This window comes from Mauremys mutica, chromosome 1, assembly GCF_020497125.1.
Source record: "Mauremys mutica isolate MM-2020 ecotype Southern chromosome 1, ASM2049712v1, whole genome shotgun sequence".
NCBI classification, from domain to species: Eukaryota; Metazoa; Chordata; order Testudines; family Geoemydidae; genus Mauremys; species Mauremys mutica.
Window position 1 is genome coordinate 207,035,203 of NC_059072.1, and position 16,217 is coordinate 207,051,419.

Here is a 16,217-nt window from a genome sequence, read left to right on the forward strand (position 1 = left end):
AGGAGGCGGGCAAGAGGGCGTGACAGACCGCCTTCGCCTCGCCCCGCCCCCCCAATGAGTATTCATTACTGACGTGTGACGTCACGCCGGCGTGAGGAGGAGCCGTGCGGCCCGCCCAGCCGTAGTGGTGGGCGTGCCCCGCGCCGGCGCTCGCCCCGCCTCCTTGGTGAATATTGATGAGGCGTGATGCACAGCGTGCTGTCGTATAGTGTGGCGCGGACGACGATTGGCTGGGTGCGTGTGTGCGCGGTGACGCATGTCGCGGCGGTGCGGGTCCCGATTGCTGCAGCCGCTTGTCAGTGTGACGAAGATTGGCACCCAGGTAAGCGCTGTCACTCAAACCCGCTCCCAGCCAGCCATCCATCACGGCGCGCCCGCCGCCGCTGGGCGGCTGGGCCCAGACACACAAGCAGACCGGGGATGGCGGGGGGGAGCGAGAGCCCGCCACACGGAGCAGCGGGGAGGGGGGCACCCGCTCTATATCCAACCCGGGAGGGGGGGTGGATAGGGGCGGCGGCGGCGGGCAGGCGCGGGGAGGGGGGAGCGAGGAAATTTCTGGAACAGCCGCCGACTAACCGTTGCCTTTGTGGGAGCGCGAAGGAGGCGGTGCGCGCGCACGCGCGCGCCGAGGGGGGGGGGAGGGAGGCGGCGCGAGGGAAGGGGACGGGTAACAGCTGTTTGTGCCGCGAGGGCGGCGGGAGGGGGATATTTAAAAGGGCCTTTGCGAGGATTCCGAGGGAGCGGGGGCCGGGCCGGCGGAGCTGCTGCCGGGCTTCTGGAGGTGGCGGCGGCGGCACGTCTCCCCCCCCCCCCCCGCCCGCAGGCTGGGAGGTGGCTGCCGCTGTGGCCTAGCCTGGGCCGCGGCAGTCCCCGGGTGAGACCCGGCCCGCGCGGTGCTAAACCCCCGGCCACGTCCCCGCCGAGCCCTGACCTGCCGCGGGCACCGTCCTGCTGCGGGCGGCACCCCCGCCCCCCCGGTTTGCCGCTGGCTCGGGTTGCTGCCGGGCGCGGAGAGTCCGAGTTACAGTGTTTCAAGGCAGAAGAGCCCGCGAGATCGTCTGGTCTGTGGCCCAGGCCGCCATCAGCACCAGGCTGCTCCCTCGCTGTAGGGGCTGGGAAAGCGGAGCCGGGTTCCTGCCCCCAGGAGCCTGCAGTCTAACACTTGAGCCTGACACCGCTCGCCCTGGCTTGCAGGAGTGGGCTATCAGGCCCCCACATAAACAACAACACAGATCCCTACTGTATAGTTCACAGCCCTTCTCAAATCCCATCTTGAAGTCCACGTTTTCCTTGACACCCACAAGAAATCAGCCAGTTAATGAATAGTGGTCTGGCAGCATGACTCAGAAATTACAAGTTGTGCTCATAGGTAGGCTAGGCAGTGGCTGATCTTATTAGCTCTATGCTACACTGACCTGCTACTGTAGTTGTTGCAGCTTGTTTCAGTTTATATTATAAGCAATTTGAGGCATGGAGCATGACTTCCTACATGTTTGCACAGCACCTAGAACAACTTGGCCCCAAAACTTGACTGGGGCCTTTGGCCACTGTTGTACTACATATACATAGTAATAATCTCGGTACCCCATTTTATCTTGAAATATTTCCTCAATTAGCCACACATTTTGAGTCTATGGAAATGTGGAAGTGTGTGTCCTATGTACCAGTAGATATCACCCAGAGCTCACCAATTAAAACTTCACCGGTTAACATTTATACTACGTGTTTCTCTGCATGTCTTGCTTTATTTTTTTTTAAGATTATTTTTCATCTGTATAGTGGTGTCCCAGCACGAAATATTTCCAACACTCTTGAAGATGCAATTGCTGTTTTTGGCTATGTATGCATCTTTCAATTAATGTCCTCTTTTTGTCCCAGTCATCTACAGAAATGTAACTGATGTGTGGTTTCAGGGGGGAAAGTGAGGTTCCAGGTTTATTTTGATATCCTTATGAATTAGGAATGTTGTGCTACATAATAAACTATTTTTCCCACATACAGCAATCCAGGCAAAAAAAATTTTTTTCCCTTGACCCTACTTGGACTCTGATGTCTGTTCCTTTAAATATCTTACTGGAGTAGAGAGTATGAAACACATTTTGGCTTAGTTTATAGACTTCTTTGGAGAATTTGGGAATCACAGAGGGGTTTTTTGTTTTTTGAAGGTCAATTTATTATAAAAGGCTCATCTAATTTAAAATGTCCTATTTAAAACTTGATTTATTTATTGGTTTTTTTTAAAGCTTTCTTGTACATAGTTATCGCTGCTTGCTTATTCTAAAGTCCATGATCTTGCTCTCACTTCCAATGTTTGGTCTATACTCAGTTTTTGTACTGGTATACCTATTTCAGTTAGGGGTTTGGTTTTGTTTTTAACTTTGAAGGAGTTATATTAGTTGGACCCCTAATTATACAGGATTGGAAATAAACAATACCTATATGAGAATAGCTATATTGATATAAAGCACCTTTGTACGGGCATAACTGGGTCCACATAGGGGTCTTGTACCTCTTTAACTATACATGTATAGTTAAAGTGATACAATTTGTGTGTGTGTGTGGACAAGCCCTAAAATGTATTTCAAGAATGTTAATTGTGTATACAGGATACTTTAATCTCTCAGATTATATTGCAGGCCAGAAAACTAATGACTGCTGGAGCATCAGAAATTTCCTGATCCAAACCCACAATCTCCAGGGTAGCAGATAATAAAAATATATTGTGGACACATTTTCTTAATACCTCTGCCAAAAATTGCAGAAAATTTATATATTTATAAACTAGTAAGTACAAAAAGTTATAATGAACTGTCTTAAATTATTGAAACTATCTGAGAAATGAGACAAATAACAAATCACATTTATTTGGTGAAATAGAACAGTGTGTCTTTTGAGTTTCTTTGTTTTTACTATAGCTTAGTATTTAGTGCTTCTTTAATTTTTTTTACAAAATTAGTGCTGCTTTATTTTTTGTTACAATGAGAATAATTTCAATGCTCAGTTTGTGTTCCAAACATATCTTCAGTTTGGTCTGTCACCATGAATACTTTCAATTTTAGATATTCCCCTGCCCCGATTTATAATAAAGGGCACAAATGTCAACATCAAAATGTAAACTTTATGGCAAGTTCTTAATTTAGTAAATCACTTAAGGACATACTTTAAGCATGTGAATAGTTTCATTGACTTCAGTGGCAGTGTGGTGTAGAGGATATAGCACTAAAGTGGAACTCAGGAGAGCTGCAGTTCTATTTCTGGTTCTATCACTGACCTGTTGAGTGACCTTGGGCAAGCCACTTCACCTGTTTCTCCATTTCTAAAGGGGGGTTAATTATACCTGCCGCCTTTCATCTGTGAAATAGATATTTATTTATTCATTACTCACTTGCTTTAAGTGCTCTGCTGAACTAGAACAGTATTTATTTACCATTTGCTGTATGCTTTATGGAAGTTTAAGAACTCTGTGTGGTGTGTTACAATGGAAATTGTGATACACACTTGGAAAGTCCAATTTGGCATACAGGTTGTTGGCTTACATTCATTTTCTTTATAGTAAAAGGCTTAACTTTTAGATTTTTATTGTTTGTATTATTTTCCATGTCAAATATAGTTGTAAAAGCCTGGGTACTCCTTTGAGGCATTCTGTTTAAAAATACTATATTTTTAAAACAGAGTCTGATCTTCCATTCCCTATACTCCCACTTAAATCGATAAGAGTTTGGGGTATACTAGAAATACATGTTCAATCTCAGATTTTTCAGATTCTTACAAACTGGGTGTCTTTTGCTAGTTTTAGTTGCTATGTTTTTTCTCTTTGAAAAAAAACAAACTACTGTGCAAGAACCAATTTTTATATATTGTTTTATCTACACTGCAAATGCAATGCTATAATAAAGTGACAAAGGTCTAATAGCTGATGTATAAATAAACTGGAAATGGTTTAAAAGGCATTACCATACATAACCATTTGATTTATATTGAATGGCATATACTAACAACCAAGTATGAATGACCCACAGTACCACTGCATTCATGAAATTCTGTTGTAATGGTACTGTTAATGTCCTTAGTGCCAAAGAGATGGGGATCAAAAATGTGTGGGATTTGTATTTAGTGGTCTGGCGGTGAAGAGGCACTTCTGCAAAATTGTCACATGCACCTGAATTTACAGAATTGTTTTACTACAATAAAGCACATTAATGTCTTTACCTTGTTGGTGTAAGTGAAACAATTAGAACTATTTTAGGTAGCTTTAAAATTCCAGATATATTATTAATCTCTTGCAGTAGCTGGTGCCTTTTACCTCATTTTGTTTAAGGGTTGTGTATGGTTAAAAAGAATAATTCTATCAAGGGATTATTTTACTCCATTTTTACTGTTTTACCACAATCTGGATTGTATGAAATGTACAACTCAGCTGCTTTTCTAAGTGTTGTAAGATTCTCAGAACAGTAAGTTAAAGACAGAGCTTCAGATTTAACTCTTTGTTTTGGTTGCACCCAGACAAGTATTACAGAATACTTTATCAAAAGCCATCATATCCTTTCCCATGATTGCTGAATACTAAAATATTTTTATGCATAAGCAAATTTTTCCTTTTACTCAGTTCATTCACCGGTACTGTTTGTGATCTCACACTTCACGATCATGGAAGTGATTCTGATGTCATAAGCATGGAACATTGGTAGCCCAGAATGAAAGTGGGGGAGGGGAGAAAATACAAGGAAACCTTCATCTGACAATGTCAAATTTTAGCTAAGTCTCAAAACAAACCTGCGAGATAAGTAAGAAGTAACAACTTAGTTTCTTCCTCTCTAGAATGGGGATACTGAGACTACATCTCTACTAGAGACCTTACAGCAGCACAGCTGTATCGATGTAGGTGCTCTATGCCGACGGGAGAGAGCTCTTCTGTTGGCATAATTAAATCATCCCCCAACAAGTGGCGGTAGCTGTCAGCAGGAGAGCATCTCCCGCTGACATAGCGCTGTACACACTAGTGCTTCTGTCGGGGTAACTTATGTTGGTTGGGATGTGTTTTTGTGGTCCCCCCCCCACATCCCTGACTGACAAAAGTGCTAATGTAGACATAACCTGAGGTAAGTGACATGTCCAAGATTGCCCTGTATTAGAACTGGAAATAAAACCTAGATCATCTGCTTTGCATACATGTGTTCTTCCTCCCTGTATGTACAGAACAAGTTTGTGGACCACTGGTTTCATATGATACATATGTGATCTAGGATAGAGGAGTAGTTGGTTATTCTAAATATTCATTTCCGTTCCAAGTGGCAAAGTACAATAAAAAATCTTAATTTAAATAACCCTGGACTTTGATGGGTACTGTATGGGAAGGAGGGAGGGAAAGAAGGGTTTTCAAGTTGAGAGTTTAGCTAGGTCTCAGATTGTTGTTTCTTGAGACAGTCTTTCTTGTTCTAACACAGAAATGACACACAGATTGTAATAGAGTATGTCAATTACTTAGTACGTAATTTAAAGTAGTGATCAACATTACTCAAAGAGCCACAGTAGTGTGAATTCATTGTTTCATTTTCTATACATATATAATTATTCTCACAGCAAAATGACTGACCAGGTATTATTATTTTATCAGCTACAATTGTTTAATAACATAGTAAAAGCATTCTGTTTGGTTAATTAAATCATACTGTTTTAATATCATGTGCTGCAAAGAGCCTCAGGAGACGCAATAAGAAGCCCCTTGTGGCTCCCGAGCCTTAATCTCAGTATCACTGATTTAAAGAGTGAATTTTCTAAACAATTTATAAAAACCCCAACTCTTAAAATTCAATGGTGTGCATCAGCAGTAATAAGCCATGTTTAAATTAATGTATTATTTCGTGCTGCTATATTAAAAAACAAAAAACCCTTGTTATTCCTCATTTGTCTCTTACCGGTGAAGTTTTTAGTAAAGACTCAACTGATAACTCAGAAAAATACTTTATAAAAAATATGTAATAGTTGGGTCTACATTCCAGGCTTTGTAAAGCAGATCTTGACAACAGGGGATAGAATTACCAGTTTAAGTAATAGTCATATGCTGCCCTTAGACTGGCATTCTCTGGCTCTGTCTGGTGGAACTCCCCATCTTCTGCAGTTCCTACTGCTGATAATAAAAGGGTTATGGTGATTTACTTCTAGTGGAATAAAATAAAAATGAATTACACTGCCAGCAGATTAAACCTGTGTTTGTGGGCTTTCAGGATAGTTTCTCTGCCATTTTGAGGATATAGTGAGCTTTGGGGGTAGTCACAGTGGGCTAGGCCCTCTCTACTTACTTACTTTAGAGTTAAAAACAATGGACTAAAGAGTAGGGAAAACAGTAATACAGGCTTCGTTTTTGTTCTCTCAAATATATGTCCTATATAAGAAACATGGGGGATTCTAAAACAGGAGTTGGAACTTAAGTACATAATATGTGTGTGTATAGAATATAGAGGAGTGAGAGGTGTGTGGGTGCATGTATGTATTCACTGCTTATGCTGTACCTGTTTAGCTAACGAACTTATGTTTCCAGGTCAGTCAGTTCATAACCACTAAATTCATATATATGCTAAGTGATGAAGGTAGCAGTGCCTATAGTAAGGTTGCCTGACACTCCATTATAAAATCCTTTTTTCAGTTGCTTTTAACTGGCAAATGTAAACCTTTTGGGCTGTCTTAAACTGAATCATTTTGGAAAGTTTCAGCTAAAACAGTTCAACCATTTCTGAGAATGAGATTAGGGAAAAATACATTTTGCCAATTAAAAAACCTTACAGCCTTTGTTTTGAGGGACATGGATGCAGAGACTTGAAATTTGAGAGAGTGATTGCATTTGTGCCAGGGTTATATTTTTTGCTGCCCTTGTGAAAACTTGCCCAAATTTATTGAGTTATAAGCCTCTTGAAAAAGTTTACATGTGATTAGCAGTTTGTTAGAGTTTGGCAGCTAAATTCCATGAAGATTCCTTCTGCACTGAGCATGCAGCATCCCAGGACTATAGGGGCTGAGCAGGACCTTCCCTGTAATTGTTTCTCCCAGTTACCAATACCACTGTGGTACCAGGCACAGGAACAGAGCGTCTCTCCTGTCAGTGCTCCTCCTACTGGTGCTCAGACTGCAAGAAGAGCAAGGAGGAAGCAGCCTGAGTGAAATGCAGAAGGGTAAAGAGCAGAATTGGTAATGAGGATAAGAACCTGATGGGGAAGGGAACAGGAGTCAGGAGAGGGCAACGGGCAAGATTCAATAGGACAAAAGAGGGGAAAGGGAATGGGGGGATAGGAACTAATGGCGGCAGAGGAAATAAGGGAGAGGGACAGGAGTTGCGTGTGGAGGCAGCAGGGGAGGGGAGGGGCCAAGATGGGAGCAGAAGGGGATAGGGAGAGGCTAGGGACAAGAGCAGACGGTGCTCTAACCATTACAGCACACTGGAATTAAACCCATTATTCTTGACTCAACATTCCTTTGCTAGCTACAAAATAGTTGTGAAAGCCACTGCCAAAATTTGTCTCACCTCCCTCTAGTAGCAGGACCACATAGAACATAGTCTTCTACTGATGCTGGTTACTCCATTATCTCATGCCAGAGGACTGTGCTGTGGATATAACCATCCCAACCCTGCTGGACTCTTGACTTATTCAGTCCACACAAGGACTGTTCTCTAGAGAAGCATCTGGGTTTTGTAGAGAATGAGGCTATGGTCTTTAGGACCCTTGCTTCATTTGTTGCAGAAGTTGGAAGGTGTTCTGTGAATAAGGCAAGGGACTGCAGGATGAGCAAAGGGTGGTCTTGTGGTTAAGACAATTGAATGCTTCACTAGAGAATTGGATTCGATCCCTGCCTCTGGAATGTAGTTGCTCTGTGATTCTGCACAAGTTACTAAACCCAGAATTTTCACAGTTAGATGCTTATTGGGTGTGCTTTGTTTTCTGGGTGCCCAACAAGAGACACCTTGGGCCAAATTTGCAGAAGTGTGAAGAGCTCATGATTACAAGTGATGTCAATGGTAGCTCCAGTCTGAGTCTATTCATTGCTATAAAATACTAAGTACTTTGAAAAACCAGGCCTTGGGCTTCTCAAGTTGGGCACCCAGAATTAGTAGACACTTTTGACATTTTTGTCATTGGTTTCTGTACCTTAGTTCACCATGTCTAAAATGAGGATAATATCTCACAGGGATATTGTGAAGATAAATTCATTAATGTTTGTAAAGAACTAAGGTATTACATTGAGTGCACCACAGAAAAACCTTTAAGAAATTAATAATTCTTTATTCTGTGCTGGCTTTGGATGAAGTGAAGTAGATAGTGTATGGGCCACACTGAATTACGAGGCTAAAATAAAATATGGAATAACTACTCATTCAAAAAGCACTATATGTTAGTCCCATATGAACCTAATTTGGCTAATTGGAGGCCAAGTGAAGCTGCTAAAGCCAGTGGGAATAGAGGACAGTGATGAGCATCCCAAGGTTCACTGGCAGGAGGCCACAAGCTTTCTAGGGTTCATGATGTAAGGAAGCTGGCATGAGCAGGTGAGGGAAAATTCATTTACCAGGAAATCCTAAAGGGGTCCTGGGGACTAGTGAGGAAAGGCACCTATGGCCGAGATCCCCTTCATGGGGCCTTGAGAGCAAAAGGAGGGATAAGGAGATTTCTCCCCCCCACCTCCTCCACTTCTGAACTTCAGGTCTCCTTCCAGTCCACTTTATTCCTCACCACCATTCCTGCAGAATTTAGGAGGACAGCCCAAGTCCTGTGTTCAGTAGGAAGCTGAGAGGAAGGGAACTGTTGTGCTCTGTAGGAGAGGATCCCTGATTCTGAGTACCCTTGTGGAGTGACAGGACTTCTCTTCACCAGATGGGTGTGGGGACACTGGTTATTTGGAGACTTTGTAGCCAGCAGCCCCACGTAGTATTCACTCCAGACCTCCAGGTGACCTTCCAATCTTTGGACCCCCTTCAGTTCATAGGAAAAAGGAGCCTTCCTCCAGCTAGCCTAAGGTTTCTTTTTAAAAACCCAAGACCTTTTAAGGTGAAATGGAGATTGCAGGCATATATATTTGGGTTAAGTGAATGTTACCTCAAGAATGCTAATGTAAAAACAAAAAAAGGAAATGTAGAGTTACGTTGCGCTTCTTAAATGAAGCATCCTAACTTGTTTAATTCTGCCTTCATAGTGATGCATTTAGAAAATTAAAAACTTGTACTTCCTTATCCGTACATACTAAAGTTTCATTTTAACAGGGACCATAAAAACAAAGTTAATGTAATCATACAATGGTTGTGCCACTTAACAACATTGTTAGTCATAAGTAGCACATATAAAATGATTTTACAAATTCCTAGTTTGACAAACTGTATATTGAAAACAGTCTTTACTCACTCATCGTTAAGGACCTAATCCCATCAAATGCTGAGGGCACATAACATTTCATGTGAAATGCATAGTACCTTATAGGCTCAGTCTCTCTGATGGCACGTGGCCAAGTGTCACTACACACAAAATGATCCATATGCAGATTTAGCATGCCCAGACTATTACATTAGATTATTTACAGGAAAAAAGCAAAGATTAATGTAGTAACAAAGTAACAGTGGAAATGTCTCTGAAACATAAATCCAGTGTTATGTAATGCATATCTTTAGCGCTCCACATGCAAAGAAATGATGAAGGTAAGCTTTTGTCTCCTCATGGGCAGAGTTTGGGTGCCTTGTTTGAGAAACTTAACACTTCCAACATTGATTTCCAATTTAACATTCTTGAAAGATAAGATGCACTCAAACCTTAACTTTGCCTTACACTCTTTTTCATGTCAGTGTGGGGTAGTGGCTTGATTGGATCCCAAAGCAGTCAAGGGAAAAGTTACAAAGAGTCCTGTGGCACCTTATAGACTAACAGACGTATTGGAGCATGAGCTTTCGTGGGTGAATACTCACTTCATCGGATGCATGTAGTGGAGTGCATCCGACGAAGTGGGTATTCACCCACAAAAGCTCATGCTCCAATACGTCTGTTAGTCTATAAGGTGCCACAGGACTCTTTGCTGCTTTTACAGATCCAGACTAACACGGCTACCCCTCTGATAAGGGAAAAGTTATATAACATCAAATTTTCCTCTTACTGTAATGGAAAATCATACCAGTGACTTTTGTCTACATGGGGCAATTGACTAGAATAGCTATAGCGGAATAACTGTTTCACTATAGCAGAATAATTACTCTGCTATAGCTATGCTGTTATAACTCCCCGGTGTGGGCATACTATTATGGAATAAAAGTAACACTCTGGAATAGAATGGCCATGCTGCAAAGTCACTCCAGCATAGCTATGGTGGAATCATTATTCGGCTCTAGATATGTTAGTCAATTTCCCTATAGACAAGCTCTTTTTGCAAGCTGATGCTCTGGGAATCCCATAGACACATATGAATATCCTTCAAACAAAGATTACAATATTTTTAGCTATCCTGTAAACAACAAACACAGAACAACTGTAGTATATTCTCAGTAGTGTTTAGGTAAGTCAGAGACAAGTAATCACTGCAACCGCAGTGGAATAAGTGAGTCCCTGTGACACAGTACACTCTTGTACACTATGTTGCTATATTATTGCATTAGTAAGTTCATTGATTTAAACAATATCTTTAATGTATGCATCTGTTAAGGTGTGCACAGGTCTTCATGTTTTTAATAGAGCATTTAGTAGGCATTGAGAGAATGAATGTGCAATGTAAATTCTTCTGTTAAGATGCTAGGCTATTATTTTGTGTGCTTTCTTTTATAGAATTGGGCCTCTGGGCTCAGGTTACCTTGTTTTGGTTTTTAGCAAAACCTCAGTGGTGCTTTGCCTTTTTCAAGTGACAAAAGCAAACTGCCTTTGATTTTGACTTCCTAACCTATAGGGATATGCAGTATTTTACACTTGCCAAGTTACTGTACCCTTTCTGACCGTATCAAGCTAAAATAGTCTCCATTTTGGCTTTCATTGGTTCCGTGGCCATTGTGATCATCTAGTCTGACCTCCTGTATAGTATGCGCCTTAGAACTTGCCCAAAATATGTCTGAGAGCAGGGGTTCTCAAGCTTTTTTTTCTAAGGCCGCCTCCTCCCTCCCAACATGCTGTAAAAACTCCACTGCTCACCACTGCCTCAACAACTGTTTTTCTGCATATAAAAAACAGGGCCAGCAAGCAGGGCCCCCACAAAGCTAAATTGCTCAAGCTCAGGCTTGAGCGGTGGGTGGCGAGGTTCAGGGCCCCAGGCTTCAGCCCCGCATGATGGAGCTTCGGCTTTCTGCTCTGGGCCCCAGAGAGTCTAACATTGACCCTACTTGGCGAACTTCCTGAAATCTGTTCAGAGCCCCCCAGGGGGCTTCAGACCCCTAGCTGAGAACTGCTGTCTTAGAGCACAGCTTTTAGAAAAAATCCAATCTTGTTTTAAAAATTGCCAGTGATAAAGGAGCCACCATGACGCTTGTAAATTGTTCCAATGATAAATTACTGTCACTGTTTTAAAAAAAAATGTTCTTATTTCCCATCTGAATTTGTCTAGATTCAACTTCTGCTATTGGATTGTGTTATACTTTTCCCAACTAATTTGAAGAACCCATTATCACATATTTGTTCCCCTTTTAGGTACTTACAGACTAATCAAGTCACCCCTTAACCTTCTTTGTTAAGCAAAATAGATTGAGCTCCTTGAGTCTATCACTATACCACATACGGTATTTTCTAATCCTTTAATAATTCCCATGGCTCTCTGAACACTTTCCAGTTTATCAACATCCTTTTTGAATTGTGGACACCAGAACTGGATACAGTCTCACCAGTGCCAAACATGAGGTAAAATAACCTCTCTATTTCTGCTCAAGATTCCCCTGTTCATGCAGCTGAGGATCGCATTAATCCTTTTGGCCACAGTATCTCACTGGAAGCTCATGTTATGGTGATTATCCACCAGGACCCCCAGTTCTTTTTCAGAGTTGCTGCTTCCCAGGATAGAATCCCCCTCTTGTAAGTATGACCTATATTCTTTGTTCCTAGTTGTATACATTTAGATTTAGCTGTATTAAAATGCACATTGTTTGCTTGCGCCCAGTTAACCAAGCGATCCAGATCACTCTGTATCAGTGACCTGTTCTCTTCATTATTCATCACTCTAATTTTTGTGTCATCTACAGAGTTTATTGGTGGTGATTTTATTTTCTTCCTGATCACTGATAAAAGTGTTAAATAGCATAGGACCAAAAACCAATCCCTGCAGGACCCTATGAGAAACACACCTACTTGTGACCTGTCAGCTAGCCAGCTTTTAATCCATTTAATGTATGCCATGTTAATTTTATGTCATTCTAGTTTCTTAATCAAAATGTCATGTAATACCAAGACAAATGCATTACAGAATTCTAAGTACATGACTTCAACACACCTTTATCAACCAAACTTGTAGTATCATCAAAAAAAATACCAAGTTAGTTTGACAGGATCTATTTTCCATAAATCCATGTTGATTTACATTGATTACCCTTCTTTATTAATCAAGACCCATATCAGCTCATCCATTATCTTGCCCTGGATCAATGTCAGGCTGAGAGGTGTGTAATTACATGGGTAATCTTGTTTACGATTTTAAAATATTGGAACAACATGAGCTTTCTTCCAGTATTCTGCAACTTCCTCAGCGTTCCAATACTTATTGAAAATCAACATTAACGTTCCAGTGAGCTCCTCAGCCAGTTCTTTTAAAACTCTTGGATACAAGTTATGTGGGCCTGCTGATTCAAGTGTCCAACTTCAGTAGCTGCTGTTTAACATCCTCCTGAGATATTAGTGGAATGGAAAGAATGTTATCATATGATATAACTACCTCATCTTTTTTTCCCCTATATACAGAACAAAAATATATATTGAACACCTCTGCCTTTTCTGCATTACTACTGATAAATCTACCATTTTTATCTAGTACTGGGCCAATACTATTGTTAGGATTCTTGTAGTTACTAATACGCTTTAAAAAACTCCATACTGTTCTTAACTCTTCCAGTCATAGATATCTCCTTGTATCCCTTGCTTTCCTTATCAATATTCTACCATTCCTAGCTTCTGATTTATATTAACTATTATCAACTTCTCCTTTTTTCCATTTTTATATAATATATGTGTGTGTGTGTGTGCGCGCCTTCACGTCCTCTCTAAATCAGGTAGGGTTTTTTTGTTAACTAATATGCATTCTTCCTCAGTTGTGAGATTTTGGGCATTTAGTATGGTGTTCTTAATGATTCCCAATTATCATTCACATTTCTCTGATTAAATTCCTCCTCCCACCTGACTTTCCTCATATAAGTGTGTTACATTTTGTGAAATTGGCCCTTTTAAAGTACCACGTATATATATTACTGGTCTGGACTTTACATATTTAGTGTGCAAACAGAATAATCAAGTCATGATCACTTGTATCTTAGCTACCATTAATTTTTACTTCTGTGACCAGCTCCTTTTTATATGTTAAGATGAGGTCTTATATAGAGTTTCCCCATGTTGGATGCAACACTTTTTGAATTAGGAAATTGTCATCTATACTATTTAGAAATCAGGATATTTTATTGCTGGCAGCATGAGACATCCAGAATATGTCACTCAAATTGAAGTCTTTCATGATCATGTAGCATTTTTCCCTATATATTATAGGTAAGTGTGTAAGGAGCTGGTCATCCTGTTCCCTAGTGTGTTTTGCTGGTCTGTAGTAGACCCCAACTAATACCCTATCTTGTGCTTTATCTGTTAGTACAGTGTTTCCCAAACTTGGGACGCTGCTTGTGTAGGGAAAGCCCCTGGCGGGCTGGGCTGGTTTGTTTACTTGCCGTGTCCGCAGGTCCGGTCAATCACAGTTCCCAGTGGTCACGGTTCGCTGCTCCAGGCCAATGGGAGCTGCTGGCCACCACAGGCCGAGGGATGTGCTGGCCACCACTTTCAGCGGCCACCACTTTCAGCAGCCCCCATTGGCCTGGAGCAGTGAACCGCGGCCAGTGGGAGCCATGATCAGCCGAACCTGCGGATGCGGCAGGTAAACAAACTGGCCCATCCCATCCCACCAGGGGCTTTCCCTACACAAGCGGCATCCCAAGTTTGGGAAACACTGTGTTAGGACATTGATCCATAAATATTCAGGATCATTTTCTTCTAATTTGTCAGTGATTCAGAAACAGGTAATGTTATTTTTGACCTAATGCGCCACTCCCTCTCCCCTTTTGCCCACTTTATCCTTTTAAAATAGGGTGTAACCATTGATTTTAAAAGCAGCAAAGAGTCCTGTGGCACCTTATAGACTAACAGACGTATTGGAGCATGAGCTTTCGTGGGTGAATACCCACTTCGTCGGATGCATTGATTTTAACATTCTAATCACCACCAGGTTTCAGTAATACCAACCAGACTGAATTTATGCTAAAAAAATAAGCAAATCCTTTTGTTACCAGGGTTCTAGCATTGGTGTTTAGGCAATTAAAGAATTTCTTCTCTTTATGTCCTTTGGTTCCTTTAATTTTCTTCTCAACAGCTAAATCTGTGCTGTATGAGTGCTCATACCTTCTCTCTTTTTACCCTCTTTAAATCTTGCCTTATTTCTAGGGCTACACGAGGAATAAAATTAGTTTTAAAAAACCTCAGCAAAATTAGACTCAAGCCCAGGCTTCACACTGTCCCAACCTATGGAGTCCCCATGATTTCCTGTGGCACTGCAGTCTTCTTTTTCCCCCACCCCTTCTATCTCCAAAAAGATCCTTAAAAGGACAGCACATGCAAACCTCCTCCAACCCTCCCTGCATCATTTTCTCATCTGATGTCTTCTGGAGGAAAACATAGTCATCTGCTAATGCCTCACGTATCTTCATGGGGAGGACTGCACAACCACAACCCCATGTGATTCCCTCCCATCCATATATTAACACAATTTTCTCCCACAGCATCCTGTCCCATCCAGGGTACATCTACACTACGGGATTATTCCGAATTTACATAAACCGGTTTAGTAAAACAGATTGTATAAAATCAAGTGCACGTGGCCACACTAAGCACATTAATTCGGTGGTGTGCGTCCACGGTCCGAGGCTAGCGTCGATTTCTGGAGTGTTGCACTGTGGGTAGCTATTCCGTAGCTATCCCATAGTTCCCGCAGTCTCCTCCGCCCCTTGGAATTCTGGGTTGAGATCCCAGTGCCTGATGGGGCAAAAATCATTGTTGCGGGTGGTTCTGGGTAAATGTCGTCAGTCATTCCTTCCTCCGGGAAAGCAACGGCAGACAATCATTTTGCGCCCTTTTTCCCTGGATTGCCCTGGCAGACGCCATAGCATGGCAACCATGGAGCCTGTTTTGCCTTTTGTCACTGTCACCGTATGTGTACTAGATGCCGCTGACAGAGGCGATTCAGCAGCGCTACACAGCAGCATTCATTTTCTTTTGCATGACAGCAGAGATGTCCTTCTGTGCCATCTACCATGCCATTGTAAATTGGCAATGAGATGACGGTTACCAGTCCTATTGCACTATACCTTCTGCTGCTGTCATAGGTGCCCCTGGCTGAGATCAGCCGGGGACGCAAAAGACAAAAATGGGAATGACTCCCCGAGTCAATCCCTCCTTTATGGTATCTAAAAATAGAATAAGTCCTGCCTAGAATATGGGGCAAGTGTACTAGAGAACCAGTGTATCAGAGAACTAGAGAGCACAGCCGCTCCGTGTCAGATCATGCAGGAATGATGAGCTGCATGCCATTCACAGGGGGTGCTCCTGCAACAACCCCACCTGTTGCTTCCCTCCTCCCCCAGCCTTCCTGGGCTACCGTTGCAGTGTCCCCCCATTTGTGTGCTGAAGTAATAAAGAATGCAGGAATAAGAAACAGTGACTTGTTAGTGAAATGAAATGAGGGGAAGGCAGCCTCCAGCTGCTATGATAGTCCAGACAGGACATTAAGCAGTGTGGGGGGAGAGGAGCCCAGCATCCTGCTGCTATGATAGTCCAGGCAGTACAGAATCTTTTCTTTACACATGAAGGGCGGGGGCTGATGGAGCTCAGCCCCCTGTTGCTATGATGAAGACGGTTACCAGTCGTTCTGTACTGTCTACTGGGAATGACCGGGAGGCCAGTCAGGAGCACTCGTGGGCTGATGACGAGGACGGATAGCAGTCCTATTGCACTACACCATCTGCCACAAGGCTGATG

The 16,217-nt window shown here is 42.3% G+C and overlaps 1 protein-coding gene across 9 annotated transcripts in view; it reads left to right on the forward strand.

Annotated features, from left to right (window-relative positions):
- The first annotated feature begins 232 nt into the window (after positions 1-232).
- The window catches only part of PKNOX1 (PBX/knotted 1 homeobox 1), an 82,420-nt gene continuing 66,435 nt past the window's right edge, over positions 233-16,217 (forward strand). For 4 of the 9 annotated variants that reach the window (XM_045002575.1, XM_045002586.1, XM_045002585.1 and 1 more), the window contains exon 1: positions 233-322. The gene's annotated coding sequence lies outside the window, so the exon portion shown is untranslated. Of the gene's footprint in view, positions 323-842; positions 875-2,412; positions 2,785-4,384; positions 4,785-16,217 lie in introns of those variants that run through there. The other 5 variants (XM_045002583.1, XM_045002577.1, XM_045002578.1 and 2 more) reach the window with 5 other exon arrangements.